Consider the following 22,850-nt stretch of genomic DNA (forward strand, 5'->3'; position numbering starts at 1 on the left):
AACACTGCACAACAAGATACTGGATGGATGTAATCTACGCTCGAGCGCCAACACCTCCGCTCGAGCGTACAGGCCAAAAATCTGGGCAACTAGTTTTGGTTTCTAAACTCAACCAACCTGTAACAAACCCGCTCAACACATCCTATAACTCAAATACAACGTAAGAAAGGATGTAAACAAGATAATGAACAACTACCAACATCCACGGACACATGTCCGGATCACTATACAACAAGGGTAAATCCGGGATCGCTATAAATCCATAAAGATATAAACATTGAAATTCCAAGGTTTTATACTGTCTAGTCAAATTAAACCAAACCCCATACAGTTCAGCATGGTATATTCTCAGCACCTAGGAAGCACGGGTGCGAGTACGAATATGGGGTGCGGGTATGCCAATATAGCAAATTCTTTAAAAAGTAGGGTATGTGTATGGCCAGGGTACGCCAATTTTTTTTTTTAACTAAACATCCAACATACAAATCGATGTTTAATATCATAATTAAAAAGAGAAATTACAAAACCAAATAAATCATTCTTCAACAATACCAACAACACTAAAGTAAGTCCATGAGCTATTTGAATGTTATCACATAGAATAAATTAGAAAAGACAGTTTCATGCCAAAAACAAACTAAACAAAAATAAAAGATAACTACATCAACTTGTCTAAAAAAAGTTTTATAATTCTTTCTTTTTCTTTTTTGATTGTCTAAAATAGGATGCAAAATAAAGCAAAGCCATGACTCATACGTAAAGGGTGTTGGAAACAAATTACCTGATAATTTTCGAAGAAAGAAGAATAATAAAGGTTTATAACAAATTCTAGCAGTTGCACAAAAAAAAAAAAATGAAAATGCATATATAAAACAGATCAAAAAAGAAGGAGAATCGAAGACGATGGAGAATCAAAGAAGAACAGATCAAAAAAGAAGGAGAAGGAAAGAAGAGGGAGAATTGAAGAAGAAGAGGGAGAATCGAAGAAAAATAGATCGAGTACCTACCTCTACGAAAAATTGCTGCGAAAAGTTGAAGAATAGCTAAAAATGAATCGCAATTGCTATTGAAAAATCGAAGAAGAACAACTAAAAATTCGAACCAATGTTGCTGCTGAAAAATCAAAGCCATCATCGTCTTCTTCGTAGTCAAAGAGTTGTTGCTGGTTGCGTATAACATAAACTTAATTTGTTTATGTTTTGATTATTACAAAATAACCCCTAAATTTATAATTTTTTCTTAATTACCCACAAAATTTGCTCTGGTACCCTTAATATATAAGAAAATTTAATTTTTCATCCCCACCATACCCAAAATGTACCCACAACGTACTCAAACGTATTTGTCGTACCCAGCATATATTCACCATACCCAGTACGTGTGACCCGATAAGTACCCGATACTCATATGACACCATTTTTGAAGTACCCATACTTCATAACTCAGCACCCAAATAGTGCATTAGGGTTTTTCAACAGATAAAGCAAAACTACTAGATCCAATTCAACAACCATAAAAGATCAACAAATTACACATGCCCCACGAAACATTCATCAGAACAAGCTCAGTGAAGATCCACAGTAACATTACAAAGATTTAAAGAGAGAGAGAGAGAGAGAGAGAGAGAGACCCCAGTAACACTTCAATAAGAAGAAGTGTCCGATCTACTTCTCTTTCTTCCCATTCTTTGATATTTGAACATGCATTTAACGAAGAAAAACAAGTAACATGAATAAAATGTCATATTGAAAATTTCATAATCAACTATTTACTCATTTACAGGGATTTAGTCCTTTTAACATATAAGGCTTTGTCTCAACAAGTAGATAATCTCTCTTGACTTATAAAATAAGAAACCCCAAGCATTAATTAGTACTCCTTAAACAAAGATTAATGACCAAGCAACTTGAAGCCGCTATAGATGAATTTAAAATTAAAAAAAGAAATCAATCACATTGCAGTCACTATTACCTCCCCAAGCAGCCACTATCACCTTCCCAAGGCCAAGTCCAACCACATATGTGGTTTGTGACGCCCCATTTTTTTTGGAACATCATAAAATTTAAATAACAATAACTTGCTAGATAAAATTTTAACTACTAATTAGGGAATTTTAAACTCTTACATAGTCAAAGTCCAACAACAAAATAAAATTACAAGTTCACATATAACGTCACAACATTATTAAATACTAATACAAGAGATAATAGAATTTTATTTGGATAAAATCTTGACTCTAAGTTAGTCAAGGTTCGATATTAGCAGCAGCTCGAAATTCAGCCTTAGTCCCTTCTTCGACATAATCTGGCATGAAATGCCAAGGCAACAAAATATATGCCATGAGTTTTGCAACACAGTAAGGAAACATAACCAACCTACCATTCTTTTTGAGAGAAAATAATGGGATTGAAAATAATGATATTATAAACACGAGATAATAATATAATCGTAAACATAAATTACAACTATTAAAATAGTTCAAATAATTTTAATAAATTAGGTGACCCTTGAAATCTCACCAAAGAGGTTTAACTTACCAACCACTAAGTCATGGCTACGGTTAATTTGGCAACACCCCCCTTGATTAAATATTCAAGAACTACCAAAGATGCCCACGCCCGGAGTTATATACCCAAGTCGTGACATCCGTGGTCTGCCTGAAGGGAACGGTCTGCCAAGGGTACGTAACTTCCTTGCGTGCCACCCGCACATCCACCCTTATTCCAAAATCGAATACCGATAAGGGTTCAAATAATCCTTGTGCCATCTTAGGGTTTCGTGACACAATTTACTTAAAAATTATTAAAAACAAGGGCTCACCCTGAATACCCGGTATTAACCTTCTATCAGTAACTTTATATATACTATTAATCATTTCGGTGAATTTATATATTAAACACAAATTATTCAAATCTTCATCACCAATAATGTTATACCAACTCAAAAAAAAAAAAGTCCCAACATAAAACATTATACATGTCACACAATAATAATTCAATGTATAAAATTTAATAGACAATTTTATTTAAACCATGGTATGAACATAATAACTTAGATACAAGAAATAAACCATAATCACACACATGCACAAGTTTTTGATTTACAAAATTAGGCTATCACAATATTAAATAAATCACAACACACCCATACATGGATTACTAATTTATAATAGTTGATGGATTAGACCAACACAATATTGAAGTGATGATTTTATCCTGTCCAGAAAATTCCAGATTGTAACTTAGGTATTAAAAATTATAAATAAATTATTCACACAATCCTAAAATTCGTGCAATTGAACAGAATACTCAATAGGGATGTTTAGGTCATTTTTCAGAAAGAATTTCAAAAAAAAAAAGATGTAAATAATCCTATAAAATTTTCAGCAATTTTTATGACACAGATTTGTCATATTTCCTTACATTAATTCCATGCTTAAATTTATAGATTAAATCCATAATAAAAAAATTTATAATGAAACTAGACTTCTCAAATTTCATCTTTTAGCTAGAAATTACCAGATTTGGCTTAGTATAGAATTTTAAATAAAATTTCAAATACATAGTAAAATCTGTCTCACAGTTTCAGATTTAGTCAAAAAATTTTATAAATTCGTAGAAAGCTCAAAAATTGTTGCCAAAATTCCTGGATGAACTAGACATCATTATCAACAACTTTGTAGAAAAAATCATCTCAAAATTTTGAGTATAAAATTGTCTAAAAATTAGTGAAAATATTCTGGCAGATTCAAGGACAGACAGATTAATTTCAATCTTCTCTTTAAAGGTATAAACTACACATGCAAGCTTATTTTTACAATAATAAGATGATTTTAAGACAATCAATATCTTCAAACATTTGATATACACATCACAAAATTCCTATACATATATATAAAATTTCTATCTATGAGTAGTCATTTTAATCACAAGAACATAATCTGAAAACTTCATTAATAAAAAGAAATGAGAGGGTTGAGAGGGTTTTCTTACCTAATAGTAGGATTGAAATGGCTGATGAAATGATAGAAAAATTTTGCTTCCGAACCTTCCTCTCTTCTTCTCCTTCTGCTGAATTCTTCTTCCTTATTTTCTCCTCACTCGTCCAAAGGAGCAGACATGCATGTGTATTACCTAAGCCTTCTTTTTTGTATATCTATCAAATTATGCTCAGCCTTCCTTGTATATATATATATAAAATCATGCTGAGCCTCCCCCTCTCTCTCTCTCTCTCTCTCTCTCTCTCTCTCTCTCTCTCTCTCTTTTCATTATTCCCTGCCAACATGTCTCCTCAACCCAAGAACTATGATGAGGTGAAGGTTTCCATGGTTACATGCAAGCTAGCAGGTGGCACTACTCTGCCACCGAGAATCTGATTCTCTCTCTTTTTTTTTTTTTTTTACTAAGGTTTTTAGTATGATGTTAAATCCTAATTAAAATAATTTATAAACAATAAATATTGAACATCCACAAAATTATTATTCTTAATAAGGCCTTTGTTAGTGATTGAGTTGGGTTAATTTAAAACTAATTTTTACACTATTATATATTTTAGGTAGATTCTGAATAAAATTAATTAATTAATTTATTTATTTATTTTCTTTTAAGAATAATTAAATATGGGTTTTCGCAATCTACCCTCCTAAAAAAAAATTTCGTCCTCGAAATTAATTCGTACCTTTAGACTCGAAAAGTTGAGGGTAATTGGCACGTATCATATCTTCTCGTTCCCATGTTGACTCTTCCGTCCCACGATATCTCCAGAGAACTCGGACCAATGGTATAGTTTTCAAGCTGAAAGAAAAATAGACATTGAAACAAAATATGAGCAAGTACGCAATACAATAAAAACCAACCATGTTCATCATGTTCAGTAAAGCATTAATAGAAATGATATTCCCACTCTCTTTTAAACTTTTCACTCTAATTTTTGTCTTTTAGCCTCTCACAAGTGGAGTGTGAACATCATTTTATTCAATAAAAAAATAAAATAAAAAATCAAACATTGTATCTAACAATCATGAATACTGTCAAGAATATAAATGTCCAGAATAAACACACCTCAAACATATGACCCTTTTTTTAAATTTGATTGGCCATCTTCATACTTCGTATTTTATAAAATTTCAACGAATATATTTCTGAAATTTGATGTTTTGTTAACTATCTCATCAAAATCAAATTTTGATATGAACCACAAATCTAAAATAACATTTGAATTCTGAACTAAAACATGATATAAACTCCCAAACAGGAATTCTATCGAAATATACTAGTGACAAGCATAAAGCATATTAACTGGACTGCAGAAGCAACAATAATAAATAGAATAAACTTCAAGCCAAAGGGTGTCTTTTCCCTCCTTTTTTGATGGACCATGATCTAGATAACTCAACAAAAAAAAAATAAAAATAAACCAAGAGTTGAATGACCAATGTTAGAAACAACAAAACACTTTAAGATGCAGAATGATCTTTTTAAGATAATATCTTATAGCTTCACAAAATCAAAAGCCAGATCATCTACATATAGTTGGTTGATATCGGTGTAAATCACATTTTTTCTTTCTAAGCAATTGCAAGAAGTGAAAAATAGTAGTTTATCAATTTACATGGGAACTACACTGAAATGATTATTAGGAGAGTTAGAAAGAAAGAAAATGCCAGAATGAGATTCCTAAAAAAAAGCAAAATAATGGACTAGAGAGAGAGATAGAGCAGATCTAATATTACCATATTAGCTGATCGGGGAGAGAGAGAAAACAGATATGATCAAAGAGAGTAGATTCGAGAAAAAGATCCACATCTCTTCATCGTTGAGCTTCTACTCATTGTTTCAAACGATCCACATCCAACGCCGCCTGCTTGTCCTGTACATGATCAGAGACACTAACACCGCACTTGAAGATCCAAGGCCTCGATTTCTCTTTCTTTCTAAAGTCACACCTCTGTTCAATCAAAATAGAAATTTTTTTGTCTTTAATTGATTTGATTTCCCTACAAGTACAACTACCTTTAAAAGAAATAAAAATAATTTAATAAGCTTATTTTAACGGCATGACATTAACCCATTGTTTTCTAATAGCGGGTATAGTTTAATTTCTGAGAATTAATTGAATTTATTATTTAATAAGTCTTATAATAATTAATGACATTTTTTGGTCAAATATTATTAAAAATGTCACTAATTATTAATTTTCAGTGACAGTTTAAAATTTTTATCACAAAAAATGTCATTACATATAAGTTTTAGTGACAATTTTTTTTTAAAAAAATCGTCATAAAAAAAGTCACTAATTTTCAATTTGAAATGATTTGAAAAATTTGTCACATAAAATGTTACTGATTGAAAGTTTTAACAACAATTTATAAAAATCGTGATAAAAAAAGTCACTAATTATCAACTTTTAACGGCATATATAAAAAATCGTCGGAAAAAAATTATTTTTAGTGACAATTTACTAAGACTTATTTTTAGTAGAATTTGATGGGAATTAAAAAATCTTGACAAATTTTACAACATTTTTAAAAAATGTCATAAAAAAAATCATTGTATCCCTTTTTTCTTCTAGTCACTTCAATTAGATCTCACCCAGAAATAATAATAATAATAATAATAATAATAATAATAATAATAATAATAATAATAATTCTCTTTTAAATTTACATCTTGTTTGTTGCCTTGGCCTAGCTCTTGGGCTATGAGAATTTTTTGTTTTAGTGCTCGGCCTTTGATTTGTGTGCTTTACTTTGATCCCTTGCTCAACTATTTGAGTGTACCAAGGTAATATTTAGGGGTGAGCGTGGTTGGATTTAGGTATAAACCAAGAACCAAGTTATTGTTTATGGTTTCATAAAGTTTAAAATTAAATTAAACTATAAAAATTTTGAACTAAACTGAACCAAACTGAACTAATAAAATGTAGTTTGGTTCCATTTGGAACCAAAAAAAAAAAAAAAATAGCAACATATCATCATTCAGAACATGATCTAAAAATATTGCTCACAACCTATATAAACACCAACAATATGTCATCATTTTTCAAACAAGAGTTGTTTAGATAATTGTTTAAAATTGTTTGTACCACTATATTGGAACACACTAGCAGGTGCAGATAGTTAACTAATTGGTACTTGAATGTTTATGACAAATTATGAGAAAAAACTGTTCAGAGTAGGCACTTATTAATTATAATTTTGAAATTCTTTTCTCATGATCAATAATAATATATAATAATTTTTCTTGACTAATATTAAGCACAAAATCTTAAATATTTAGTATAAAAATTTTATTTTTTTATTTTTTTTACAATTAACATTGTGAAAGATTAGAATTGAAAATATAATATTACTTGTAAATAGTATATTATAGGCAATGCAAAATAATCTTATAAGTCTTATGATAGATTATATAATAATATACAAATAATAGTGATACCACATCATTATCGATACATGGTGTCACTAATCAATAGTAAAATATCACATGGAGGGTTAATTTCACTTGACAAATATAATTAACAATTCAATAATTCCACATTTTCATAGTGGGGATTAACTATGTTTACATTTAAATGATGATGTGGTATCACTATTGCACTAAATTTTTTTTTTACAAAATTTTCATACATAATAATGTGACTTTTTGTAGTTTCTTCATTTTCAATCAAAACAACTATATTTTTGTAATTAAAAAAGGAAATTTTTTTTTAAGATCCTTGATATCAAGATTTTATAAGATAAAAAACATAATATTTTCATAGTAGTTGAGGTTCCTCAACATTTTCAGAGAGAAATTTCAATTTTCATAGAAAAATTTTCATTTTTTTTTTATTTTACAGAGAAATTTTGAAATATCTCTAATATGATCACAGATAAATTTCATTGAGAGATCTTAGCTAATAAAAAAATATATATTAGACTTCTTCTACTACTCAAAGTTGGAAAATGATATTTCACTAATTTTCCATCAAAAAATCATTCTAAATATTATTTCTACATAAATTTTTTATTTGTTAATTATTTTCCTTCTATACAAAACAAAACAAAAAAATGCATAATTGAGGGGGGCATGTGCCCCCCGGTCCCTTCATAAATCCGTCGTTAATTATATATATACACGTGTGTATAAATGGTTTGGTTCACCATGAAATATAGTTCACCTATATTAAAATTAGAACCGAAATGTCCATGGAAAGGAACCAAACCAAGTTGTATGATTTGGTCTGAACCAAGTTGATTTACAAATTTTTCAATTTTTTACTCAACCATAATAACATCTATTTTTTGATATTTCTTATACGCTTCCCTACCCAACAATAAAAAAAGGGAAGAAAAAGAAAAAAACATTTAGTTATCTTCAAAAGCAAAACAATTTCTTATAGGGCCAATTTGGTAACGTTTGCTCCTTTTGCCTACTGCATTCACTTTGAGTGTTGCTATTAGTACCTCACTTATTATTTTAGACTCCTCATTGTTTATTTTTTTTATTATAATAATAACCTCAAATGAAATTACTAAAGAGGACATCAATTATTTTAGGATATCCTATCTTACAATTAAGCTCACACACTCACATAATCATGAGATAGGATTTATGAGAACACTCACCTCCATCACCACCCATACACTTCAAAACCTTCAGAACTTATCCACTCTAAAAAACTTAAAAACCCTCTAATGGCAATATTTTGACGGCAACGGTGGCAACCATTCAACTATACATACTTCTCCGGCAATAGTAATGAGTGAAAGTTTTTCTAGCAACCACAATTTCATGAGACGAATGGAGTACAACAATGTAAGTTAGAGGAGGTTCATAGCTTGGATAGTGTTTGCAACTCAAAGAAGGTTGGCCTTGTAATGGTAAATTTTTTCAAAAATACGGACAAAGATGGTGAAAACGGTTTGACTTCAAAAACACGCAGGAGTTTATGTTTCCTAAGGTTTAGCAACACAAGGCTGAACATCAATCATTTGTTCAGTAACACAAGCCTAAACATAAGTTATTTGTTCGAGAACACAGGTCCAAACAAGGGAATTTCTTAAATTTTGAAGGGGCAAACTTGTGCACATACGCAAAAGTTCACGTTTTCTAAGATTCGGGAACATAGGGCCGAACATCAGTTATATGTTCGGCAACACAAGTCCGGACATAGGTTATTTGTTCTGAAACACAGGTCCGAACAAAGTGAATTTCTTAAAGTTTGATGGATAGAGAGAGAGAGGTTTCAAATCAATAGAGAAGCTTCTCTTCACTTGTGAAACTTGTCTTTTTTTCTATGAGATTCATCGTAAGAGAGAGAGCGACAAAGATACTACCGTAAGAGTGAGAAGAGATCTCTACAGAGAAGTTCAAATTTGAACTTTTTAGGTTTTGGAAGATCAATGATTTTTAAGGGTGTGCTGAGGGGTGTGCATTTTAGTAGGTGTGAAATTTTTAAAAAGATAATTGTGGCATTATTGGGAGGTGAGAGAAATTTTAAGGATTTTGAAATTTATAAATGGAGGTCTATAAAAATGAAGAATTCAAAACAATAAGTGAAATGCTAATAGCAACATTCATTCACCTTTTCCTTCGCTTCCCAACATGCAATTACGCTTCAATATTAATGCCACCTCATACCCAAACTTCACTGTAAAGACACCATCCTTGGTATAATGTCAAATAAGCTTATCCTTCACTATGCCTGTAGAGGGTTGGCAAGGTAATTTATTAAACTTGGAATTCAAATAAATAATTAAGAACATAAGGTTAATTTGTTATTTAATTGAATTTATTTATTCTTCTTGTGGGAAATTAATGTTGTTTTAATTAGAAATTATGTGTATAATATATAAAATTTTTTTTGATAAATAAAAAAAAAAAAATTAAGAGAAGTAAAAAAGAAAAAAAGGCAAAGGGCCAAAGGGTATTAAAGACATTTTACTTGGAATTTGGAGAGAGCTTCCATTTGCACACCAAAAAATTTTCAATTCACATCATTTTGCATTCATATATTAACCATGTATTAAGGTCATTTTTAATTCCTGTGTTGGGTTAGTTTATACAAAACTCTGCTCTAACTTTAGTTGGGCCCCCGTTGGTGGACAGTAGGATTGGTCTCCCAGGAATTACTCAAGGTGCACACAAACTAGAGGTGAGCAGCGGATATACCGATCCGCCAAAATCGACCGAACCGAACCGATCTGCCGCATTTTGGACGGATGCGTGATGACGAGCGGACGGTTGCGGATTGATTTTCTCCAATCCGCCAATTTGGCGGACGGATGGCGGATATGAGGTTCTTTTGGCCGCAACCGAACCGCCAAACCGCGAGCACCCTTAATAATTTATAAAACTTTGTGTTTTCAATTTGTTTAAATATTTTGTTTGTGTTTTCAATTGAAAAAGAGTTTAAACATTCTGTTGAAAAAAAGTTTTCAACTTGAATATATTTTTTGAATTGAAAAAAATAGACGTATTATTTATTTATATTTTTTGGTTTTTAAATTTAACTCTAAAAGTAATAAATAGAAAATATGATATATGTTGGTTGGTTTTTATTTTCAAAAACATATATAAATGTAACAATACAGAGACATATAATCTCTACTACTGCTATGTTCATGGTTTTGGTGGTTTGAATTGTTTTTATATTTTAAGAACCACATATTGTAATACTTTATGTGGATAAAGCATGTTGTGATTGTAATATGTGGATGAGACATGCAGTGATTGTGATATTCTAAAATTTCAAACTTTCTTTCTTTGGATAAGGCATGCAGTAATTGTAATACTTTTTTAAGTCATTGACTGTAATATTTTTTTTTTTTTTTTTGAGGAAGTGCACAAGTTGAACTATGTTGAAAATTTATAAAATTTCAAACCGCCAAACCGATTCGCATCCATCTGCCAAACCACCAATCCGCTCAATCCACATCCGCCGGATTGGCGGACGGGTGCGGATTGATTTTCTCCAATCCGCCAATCTGGCGGACGGATGGCGGATTGAAGGTTTCGTGTCCGCAACCGACCCGCGCCCACCCCTAACACAAACTGACTCAGACACCCTGAGGTGTGGTTTGGGAAGTGGGTTGGCTTTTTGATTTTTTTAGTTATTTTAGCTTTGGGCTAAAAAGCCTGATTTAGGAAGGGCTTTTGGTTTTTTTGGTGAGAGAAAAATATAATGATTATGGGTTGAATGTGATATTTTATTTTATTGGGGCTAAAAAGCCTATTTTATTTTTTGTGGCTATTTTGGCCCCAAATCCACCCAAATCCACTTCCAAACAATGGCTGAATTATCAAAAAAAGAAAAGTCATTTTCAATTTATATTTTTTTGGATAAATTACACTCCCTCAACAATTGTTCTATATCATTTTACCCACGTAACTAAAATTTGTAGCACCTAACTCCCCTAATCTATTTATTTATTTTTTCTTCTTTTCAATTTAGACCTTCATGATGGAAATACCCTTTCATAGGATAAATTACACTTTAGCCCATTGAACTATCATCCAATATCACTTTACACCTTCAACTGAAAAATGATATATTGCCATTTTGAATTACAAGTTTACATCAATGTAAATATTTTGTTGCGAATATGTTATTTAAATATATAAAAAATTGACATTTGACTTACACATAACATCTCAGATTAAATGCCTAAAATGACATTATCAATATGTTTGGTTTTGTTTTTAGAAACTATTTAAGTTTTTTTTTTTTTTTTTTTTTTTTTTTTGTATTTAATAAACCTCTTTAAATTTTTTTACTTTGTAAGTATATCTAATTTAGATGTATCTAAAAATTAAATATTTATGAAAAATAAAATAAAAGAATTCCTAAAGACAAAAAATATGAAAATATAACAATTTTTTTTTTACCTTTAATGTTTTTTTAAAAAATTTCTTCACAAAAATTTACTTGTTAGATGCATCTAATTTTTTTTTATAAAAAAATACTAAATTATGAAAAAAAATTAAAAGTTTCGTTTTTTTAATTAATTATATTAAAAAAAAAAGAAGGGGAAATTTATTCAGAAGTGTCATCCCAAAAAGTATGTACCAAACCATGAGATCTTTTCACTATACTTTTTGAATATTCCAAATGCGAATAGTCTTTATTTGTGTATTATTGTCTTATTAAAATTTTTCTCAAATGTGTCATTTTTAAAATGTGACCTCATTCTAATGTATACTTTATTTGTCTTATTAAACTTTTGTTAAATATGTCATTCTTCTTAAAATGTAATAATGGAACATTTGTGCATTGTTGTCTTATTAAATTTTTATCAAAAAATATGCTATTCTTAAAATGTGACAATGGAACATCATTCCAATGTGTCTACTATTGTCTTATTAAACTTTTTCACATATGTCATTCTTTTCAAAATGTGACAATGAGATATTTATGTACTATTGTTTTATTAAATTTTTTGACAAATATGTTATTTTTAAAATGTGATAATGATACATTATTTAATATATGTATTATTATCTTATTACATTTTCAAATGTGGGTATATATTTTTTGAGAGATTTTAATGTGAAATAAGACATATGAATTATAAAAATATTTGCAGAACTAAATGACCGATAAGTCATAGGATTTATTAATAAATTTTCTAATAAAAAATTCTCATAAGGATATTTAATTAAAAAAAAAAAATTATGCGTACACAACCTATCCCTAGCGTTATCATGGAGACGGAGAGAGGAACTAGTTCGACTAACAAAAATGGCTTCCTCTGCAACTCCCTCCACTCTCATGCTATCCCTCGGCCGCTTCCTCTCTTCTTCCCCAACACCTCACCCCCTCTCTCTCCTTCAAACCCAAACCACGCTTCTTCAACTTCTCCAACACTTTCTCTCTCTACCCACTTGTTTTACATTTCACACACAGACTATCCAACAATTGGATTGATGTTTCTTCACCCAATTCCCCAGTTGTTGTGGCCGCTTTGGCTGCTGAAGCAGAGCTAGCAGAAGAAACTGAACAACTCCAAGAGGGTGTTGTTGTTACCCCAACTAAGCCCAAGAAAGGCAAAGCTGCATTGCCTCTCTAACAGTGACAGAGTAAGTGTAATCTCATTCCTTATTTCCCTTTCTCTTCAATTGTGGACACATTAGTGATTTTATTTATTGGGTTTCTTTGATTTTCACATTTATTTTAACTGTGATTGTAAAATTTTTAGTTTCAAGAATCTTATACTTGAGTTGGGAATTGATTTTGCTAATTAAGATCTACTTTAATTAGATTGTGGACGTGTGTGGTGAATTACATATTGAATTCTGTTTGATTTCTGTTTATTTTAGTTATAGGAAACCAATATGAGAGATTGAAACCATGTATTGTGGGTGAATTATAGTCATTTATTTTGCTTGAGTTTTATCTTAATGATGACTTAAGCACTTCAATCCCTTAGAATCCTCCATTGTAGGATCTGAAAAACACTATGTCATATTTTTGTTTCTTCATTTCTTCATCTTTTGATTATCTACAAACTTTGGCTATATCTAGTGGTTTTGCCCTTTATTTATTTATTTTTTTAAGTTTTGGCTATGCAGGTTGTGGTTGCAGTAGAGTATTAGTTCATTCTCAAGTTTTGAGAACACCTTTTCATGTCATAGTTCATGCTCATTTGAGAAGAATGCCTTTTATAAAATCGGGTCTTGAATATTAACAATAATTATGCAATTTTATTTGAATTCTCAAATTATTCAAAATGATTAAAAGCCCTTGTGTTTTAAATTATTATAAATTGTAAATAGTTATAGAACAAGAGTTGGAAGACTCACGTTTAAAATTTTTGACATATATTGCCTTTTAAATCAGAAATTTGCTTTGCATGAATCCCGAACGTGGTATTTATCACTGTGGTTGCTGGTCTTGTCTCCTCTTTGGTTTGTCTACGTTGTCTACCCCCATACTTTCACATTCCTGTCTCCTACTTGCACATTCATGTTGTTACTGCATTTTTAACTTGCTCCTTATCCTCCTTTTGTTGGGATTATTAGAGAAGGTCTAAGAGATTCTTGGAAATTCAAAAATTGAGGGAAAACAAGAAAGAGTATGACTTAAAAACAGCAATATCATTGCTCAAGCAAATGGCGAGCACAAAGTTTGTCGAAACAGCTGAAGCTCATTTCCGTCTCAACATTGACCCAAAATACAATGATCAACAGCTGATGGCAACAGTGAGTTTTCCCTGGATTTGATTAATTGTAATGAGAAATATGGTAGCAATCTCATGGACTACAATTAGTTTCTGCTATTGTTCTAATTCTTTCATGATAGGTGAATTTACCCAAGGGAACTGAACAGACGGTTAGAGTGGCTGTTCTCACTCAAGGTAGATACTTTTTCTTTTTCTTGACTTCTTTAATAAGTAATGTTCTGTCAGGAAAATGCATCAAATGGGTGCAACCATGCACATAGGATAGGATGTAGATGTATATTAGCAAGCAAAACAAGCCTGTCGGCTGTAGACTCATTCCACCCAAATTCTAAACAGAAAAATCAATATGGAAGAAGGATTTTCCCTAATCCCTGCTAACCAAATATGGGGATCTCACATCAGCATGTTTTAATGCCAGATCAGGCAATTCTAGTCCTTCAAAAGATTGCCTATGTTACTCCATCCAAATACAAGCATGGAGGAGCTGTTGGAAATTGCGTACCTAGGATAGGCATAAAGGAATTTAAAATTTATTTTGATTCTCAATCCCCATGATATATTTGTGATATATATGAAACATGGGTTCGTTTGAGAAGTGAGTTGGCTTTTTGGTTTTTTGGCTTTTTTAGCCTGGAGCTAAAAAGCCTCGTTTGGGAAGGGTTTTTGGCTTTTTTGACTTTTTTGTGAGAGAAAGAATGTAATGATTATGGATTGAATGTGATGGTTTGTCTTATTGAGCTAAAAAGCCCATTTTGTTTTTTGTGGCTAAAATAGCCAAAAAAGCCCCAAACTTGGCTTCCCAAACGAAGCCTATAACATCCATAGAAATAGTTTGGACAATACCTCAGACACAAAATTCAATTCCTTGCTAGATTTTTGAGTTCACTCCGATTCAAAAGTAGTTCAAGCATCCAATCTCTAAAAGTCTTATAACAAGGGCATTGTCAAGCTCACAAGTATTCTAGAGAGACAATGAGAGGCAGATGTCAATCTCTGGAGTGCTAGTTCTTATAATAGCTCTCATATTTGAGGACCAAGTCTATCTTGTCCCACAAGGATCGATGATCTTCCTGATCTTATAACAAAGATGTTTTGTTTTTTGTTTTTTCGTAAGTACGTTACAATGAACAAGTTATATCACAATTAACTCTTAATTGCAGTAATCTCATTAATTAGCTCATGGTTTCAAAAATCGGTGTTGTGTAACGGTTGCGGTGGTAAGCGCTACCTGTTACACCCGCTTTTGCGGTGCGATGGAAATTCACGTGTAACTGCTGTTTCAATGTTACATAACGGCTGTTGCAGTACCGTAATAGCCTATTATACACCGTTATAATATTCTGAATAGCTTCCTTCCCCCCCCCTCCCAAAAAAAAAAAAAAAATCTTACAAAAAAAGAACGAATACTCAAGTGATTCAAGTCCAAAAAAAAATCTTGTATGAATTTTTTTTTTCTTTATAATTTTTTTTTTAATTTTTATTTCATTATATTAGCATGTAAAATAAAAGATATATAAACACTGGTTGTATTTATTTTTATAATCATTTCATTTAATATTTAATTATAAATATTTTTTATTTTGTTACTATAATGTGTTGTCCAAAAAATGTCTTTAAAAAAAATCTCAAAAATAATTTTTGCTTATGGCACAATTTTTATTTTTATAATCATTTCATTTAATACTTAATTGTAAATAATTTTATTTAGTTAGCTATAAAGTGTTGTCTAAAAAAATGTCTTTTAAAAAAAATCATTAGTTCAAAAATAATTTTTGTTTATGGCACAATTTTTTTTTATAATCATTTCATTTAATAATTGTAAATATTTTTTATTTAGTTAGTTCAGGTATTGGTCAAAAATAATTTTATAAACATTTAAAATCAATTATTCTTAAAGTCATTAAATATTGAAATAAAATGTAAAAAGCTCATTTTATAGTGATTTAAAAATATGAAATATATTGGATTATACTTAAAAACTAACAAAAATTGATCAAAATCTATTTTAAATCCTAATAAATTCTATTTTGAAAAAAAATAATTATGCGTATCAGTAAGTTTTTCTCAAATTGTCCGAAAAATTAAAAAATTCATGGTTCCGGCTACCGCAACCGTTACTCTACGACCTTTACACTCCGCAATTGCAACCGTTACGGCAACCGCAACTGCTTTTTGAAACTCTTTATTAATTTAAATCCCTAATTAACACTTAATTTGGATCAACTCTTTTCATTCCATTATATTACATGTTGTCCTTACTGTGTATGAAATTTTTGGTTCACACTTATCTGTGTTGTAGAAATAATATAAATTCTTGATATTTATTATGAATTTTAAATGTCCCATGGAACATTTCCTTGGGCTTCCACAAATCTTGAGTGACACCAAGCAACATATTATTATGAACATACAAAATGAGCCCTTCTAACAGTTACCATACATTCAATCCTTCCATCGTATAATGTCTCAAAAGGTCATTAGGACATTGAGGTTTGTCAAACCCCTAACTCAATCATATGTCTAATCTAATGCATATCAACTTGTATTGGTGAAATTAGAAACTCCTTTCTAATTATTACTTTGCCTTGACCAAGTTATTACTCAACTTATATCCTGAAAGATCACATATATTCTATCTCTTTACTTGAGAGATGGATCAATTCTTAAACATTCACGTGCCTCCATGTGTGTCTCACTAAGCCCTATCTATACAGGTTCATATTTCGTTGTTAGAATATAAACATATTGTATTGTCAAAACTTAGCAATGCACACACAGGATAATCATGATGTTCTCAGTCTAAGGATTGCACACACAACTATAACAAATGAGCAAACTAGATATGTTCCTGGGTGGTCACTTGTTCTCTAACAAACACACACATGGTTGTTTGATTGTCCCACACAAGTGACTTGAGACTACTCCCTTTTCCAATTGAACAAGCATAACACGGGCTAGTCCATTTGGTTTGGATTACTAACATCCAAATAGTAATCGTATAACTAGGAACTTTTAAGAATAAAATACTGAGAAGTACATGTCTCTCAATTTTAACTCTTAAGACATAAATTCTGAACTTTAATTGTATTACAATGTAAACAATAGCACAAAAAAGATAGTATGATAAAAAAAAACTTTTCCCTGTATTAATTAAATGACAAGGGGCTTTTAGGGCAAACCACTAATAGGAGCCCACCATCCATCAATGTTTAACTCTTATCCTCACTTGACGACCACTCTGAGTTGTCAGATCTAGTAAGGTATATCCTAAATAATGAAAACAAAAGAAGCGTTTAGGCTTTAGCCAATAGGTTATTAACTTTTTCTGGATTTCCTTTGAACATTTTCCCATTTCACCAAATTATCAAGATCATAATTCTTTCCAATGTTGATATCTATCAAGGGAAAAAGAGAAGGGACACTTTAGGAAGGCCTTGGTCGATTATTGGCTAGGAATATTACTAGAATAGAATCGAACCTTAAAATTTTTAAGCTTTGTGACTTCTTGCCACAAAGTAAGCCTTCTACCCCTTTGGTATCTACTAGAGTGGGATAAAGCATGGCGATGTTTCCGCCATGTCAACGTCTCATTCTTGCAAGGCCCTATACAATTGGGCCAAACCACTGTACCATCTACTCCACTAACATTGCTTGGTACCATGGCTTCCCTAGATGATGTGATTTTGAAGAGATTTGGAACTATTAGTCTGTGGAGCTTACTACCATACAGTAGTCATCATGAAATCTCATCTTTGCAAATTTGCTACCGAAAAGTAAAGATGTTTGGAGAATTCTTCTCAGCCATTCCTTTAGTTCTTCCATAATTTCACCCCAAAAGACTTGTACAAATTTTATTAGCCCTCACAGTATTCCTTATTCTACACTACGCTTATCTTCCTCAGCATATCTCCCTAGCCATTTTGTAAAATGCTTTGTTCAAAAACCTCAGTTTCCTAAGTCCCAATCCATTCATCCTTTAAAGGATGACATGCTAAATCTTAATAAGTTAGTAATACTTGAATTCATTCTCAATACAAAGTGAGTAATGATGTAGGAAGAAGAAAAATGAAGAAGGACAGAAGAATAAACCTGGGATTATGGGTGTGCAATTTACCCGCCAATCCACCCCCCAACCCAACCCAACCCACCCCAACCCAACCCGCTACCCGCAGTTTGAGAAAGGTTATTCTCTTGAAAGTATTAGTATTGACATGTTCGATAGGGATAGAGCTCATCTATTGTAGTACCTATGCGGCTATGCTACTTAAAAACAATATTTATCGGACCTCCATTATTGATGGTTGTGGTTATTGTTAGTATGGTGTTGAACATCATTGAGTTGTTGGGTTTTGTTGTTGACAGGAATCACGAAATTTCGGGACGGAATTTCCTTAAGGGGGAAAGGTTGTAACATTCTGTTCTAGGAGACTGCTTGAGTGATCAAGTGGTCGCTCGAGCGGTGATTCGAGGCTCCCAGTATCTTGCCTGTTTACAGGCGAGACCGCTTGAGCAGTCAAGTCTTCACTCGAGCGTAGATGTGAGGCTCCCAGTACTTTCATTGTAGACTTGCAAAACTTCTGGAATATTGTATTTACCGCTAATGAAGTGTTTCGCTGGAGCGGTATGTTTGAAATCTCTTCATCACTCCCATTCCTGCAGTCTTCATAGACGACATATACATCTTTGAAGTAGAGAGGAGGTAAAGGAATAAATTGCAATATGAACGATCAAAAGTACCGGTACTCACTCCTCAAAAATCACCCAAACTAAATATATCAAAATTATTATTTTATTATTTTTTATCAATGCTAACAGTGTCAGAATCTCCTCATCTCATCACAACTGAGCCTGTGTATTACTTATAATATATATATATATATATGGGGAGGTTGGGCTATGTTTTTTTATATTATTTTTATTTTTTATCATAACAGTTTTCCCTTTTAAATGTAAAAAATCACACCAAAAAAAAAAAAAAAGAATTTGAAGGGTTGAAATTGAAAAAAATTAAAAAAAGATGAAGCATTTGAGATGAATTTTTATTTTTATTTTTCATCAAATTTGATAAAAAGAAAAAATTGGGATAAGAGAGGAATTTTTTAAAAGATTTTGATGTAAGGATTGGAGTATTTCATATTAAATCAAACTTGTTATTCAAATTTGGAGTCAATGTAGATGAAAAAATTGGTGAAGGGTTGGAGGTGCTCTAACTTGATGAAGGTTGAAGATGAAGAGGCCAAATTAATTTCTATTGAAAAACAAGAGAATTCCATTTCAAGTTTTCTCACTGTTGGTCTCTTGCCAACCAACCACTGTATTCTTCTTCATAGAGGGATTTTGGGTCTCTGTTCGGAATTTAAGGGGGTTTTGTATTCTGCCTATTTTTTTTTTCCTGTTCTTTATTATCCCTTCCTAGTGTTTATTTATTGATTGTAATGATTCACATTATTACTCATAAACTCTTTTTGTTTTCTGATAAAAAAAATAAAATAAAAATCATATTGCAGAATGGTAATTTGTTGTCTGACTTTAACAGCACAGACATAATTAGGATCGCATGCCTAGCCACAATAATCAACCGTATATTTCTTTTTCTTTTCTAATTTTTCGGTCGGAGCATCGATTACTTACCTTGAATTTATGTATTTTCACCATGAATCATTGATGTCTTTTTGCTTCGTCTACATATGTTGTTTGATCTCCGTTTTGTGGCAGTCACTAACCCAATTACTTTTCAATTTTCAGCAATTTTTCTGCTTAAGTGGTGATGTCTATGGATGACAGTGTGGTTTAAGGGTTCTTCAATTTGAAGTTCTATTTCTTTCTTTCCGCTCTTCCAAAGCTCAATGTAAGCATTATCAAATCTGACTCTGCATCTCAAATATTCTTTCTTTATTTTATTTTTGTAAAATTGTTTCTCCACCTATGATTTTGAACTGATGAAGTAGAACATGAGTGAGGTTTGTCAAGTTTTTAAATTCCTGACCTCATTTATTTGGTAGACTCATCAAATAATGGTTTGTGAGATGATTTTCATTTTGTTCATTGAAGTCTAAAAGGAGACGAACATGTTCTCTTTTGTATGTGTAGCTTTTGAAATGGATTCTGCGTCAAAGTCTACTCTTAAACCAACATTGGAATATGTGAAGTGCAGCACCTTCTGCTTGCATCACACACATGCCACTATATTGGGGCATACTTGTGGTTATGCATGTACAACTAAAACAATTTTTTTCAAATGAAAAAAAGAATCGAAGTATGGATTGCACAAATATTGTTTCATCGTGTTGGTTGTACAAAGTGTTTGTTTGCTTTTGTACCAATGTTTAGTTTTTGTAGTCCTACCTCACACCTCCTTTATACGGCTTTCATTAATAACAATTCTTCACATGAAGTACATGAGCCGGTTGATCCATTATATATCCTGAGAGTCTATCAAGAATTGACCTATTGAACACACCCTTTCTTTCAAATAGCAGGTGTATATCAATGTGATGCAATGATTTTGGCCATTGTTGACATTTATTTATCAAAATTTCAATAAATTTAAGCTGGTTATTAATTCTGTTTAACTTAACATATGTACTATGTAATTGAAGACTCATCTTTATGGCTAAACAAATGATGAAAATTGCAAGCTTTTTTTGAAAAATTGATCACACCAAAGCATGTAACATAGTTTTACTTGATGTTTTGCCTGTATTTCATTTGATAGAGATTTGGTTTGGTTTGGTTAGAGATTGTGTCTTCTCATGACTATCGAAGAAACTACAAATTTTACCATAGGTTACGGATATGGCTATATGCTTAGTTGCTTACACCGACTCCATTGTTCATATTTGATATCACCATGTTTAGGCATTGTGTATCTCTATATCTTTTAGTGACATATAATAACTTCTTTTGGTATATGGTTAGTCTTGCTCTCATTTCTGCATTGCTAGAAGCTTATGCAAATAGTAGTTTTATGATGAAATGCTTTTTCCTTCCCGTCAAAGAGTCATAGACTATTTATTTTAGTGCTGTCATAATTCACCGTAAGTTTTTTGCTAAACCACTCTTTTATTTTATTTATTATTATTATTATTTTTTCCCCTGTGGTGTTTTCAAATTTTAGTAAAAATTGTTCAAGGTGTAAATGTCATCTATGCCAACTAAACGTTATTTAGGTTTCATGTGGTTTAAGTTTCGGTAGATGCTTGCCAAATATTTGTTTGTCATTGTATTTATCACAAAAAAATAAAAATAAAAATTCAAATTCTTTGTCATTGTTGTTATCGTTTTCATTTATAGGTTCGATACATTCATTTATTTGCTTTGCCCCAGTTACTGCTATCCTTGGGAAACCAAAAGAGCTTCTGAAGGATGGTATCAACTCTTTCAATCATTTTCTGCTGCGTCCAGTGAAGTAAATGTTGCATCTGATTTAAAGAAATGTTGCAACTTGCTGAAGACCGAAAGAAGGTTTGATGAATCTAGATATGAAGTGGCTTGATAATTCTGTATTATTGTTGTTGTTTCCTTGGTTCTGGTTGTGCTGCTTCTTTTATCAAACTCTATTTACTTTTGTGCATGTGTCACATATAAAAGCTCAGTCGTAAATTGACTGGTTTTATGTTGATGCTACCGTTGTTGCTGCTTTGGCTTTCTAGCCTTTCTACTGTTGTAAACTCTATTTGCTCTTGCAGTTTTCTCATTCTTTCACTGATCTGGGTTCTCCTTACCTGTGAATTGCATGAATAAAGGAAGAAAACAAGTCACCAATGATAGATGTAAGCAGGAAAAAACTAGCTTGCATTCTGGACAATCAACAATAAGAAGATTTGAGGACATATGAAAAATGACATGCCTTGTACCGGCTTATTTAAAGATTTCCTAACCTCAAGTAAAGCACTCTACTTGCAATTGGGATTTTGATATAACTAGCAGGTACCAAGTGTTCCTGCAATCACATCAAGGTAAGACAACAATAATTATTGGAAAAATTACACTAACAGTCTCTATAGTTTGGGGTCGTGTCACTTTGGATCTTGACTTTTCAATTGTGACACATTTGATCCTAAATTTTGAATCTTATTCTAAATAAGGACAATTGAACATATCATTGCTTAATTTCAAGGGTAAAATTGTCAATTTAATAAAATATAAACTAATTTGACAAAAATAAATGTCAAAAATATTTTTAAATTTTTAAAAATTATTTCTACCCACCAAAGATAAAATTATGCAAAATTGATAAATCTTTTAGACATTTATTTATTTATTTATTTTAAAAAGTTGATTTTTATTATGTGTTTGGATGATTATGTAATGGATGGTTGTTAGGCTTTTAATGTGTAATCGATATATTTAATATATGAAATATTTTTAGTTTTGGATTTTTTGATTTAATGGATTAGTTTAATAATGATAGTTTAATAATGATATCAAGGTTGTAACCATATTTGCCTGTTGGAAAAATAGAAACTAATTTAATGAAAATGAAAATAATAACTCATTATATGATCATCATCCAAACACAACAAAAATTAATTTGGTAAAACAAAATAAATAAATAAATAAATGTCTAAAAGATTTATCAATTTTATATAATTTTATTTTTAGTGGGTAGTTTTAATTTTTAAAAATTCAAAAATATTTTGTTGACATTTATTTTTGTCAAATTAGTTTATATTTTATCAAATTG

The 22,850-nt window shown here is 31.1% G+C and overlaps 1 protein-coding gene and 1 long non-coding RNA gene across 2 annotated transcripts in view; one reads left to right on the top strand and one right to left on the bottom strand.

The window, feature by feature from the left end:
• Positions 1–22,850, bottom strand: part of LOC114311198 (acyl-[acyl-carrier-protein] hydrolase FATB2, chloroplastic-like) — a 292,813-nt gene that overhangs the window by 82,365 nt on the left and 187,598 nt on the right. The gene's annotated exons all lie outside the window — the stretch shown is intronic.
• Positions 14,102–21,868, top strand: LOC114278306 (uncharacterized). The gene is made up of 4 exons (XR_014361765.1): positions 14,102–14,183; positions 14,284–14,338; positions 19,910–20,012; positions 21,458–21,868. It is a non-coding gene; the product is annotated as an uncharacterized LOC114278306 (long non-coding RNA).

The sequence above is a fragment of the Camellia sinensis genome, chromosome 2, assembly GCF_055761805.1.
Source record: "Camellia sinensis isolate YWXY chromosome 2, ASM5576180v1, whole genome shotgun sequence".
Classification (NCBI taxonomy): domain Eukaryota; kingdom Viridiplantae; phylum Streptophyta; class Magnoliopsida; order Ericales; family Theaceae; genus Camellia; species Camellia sinensis.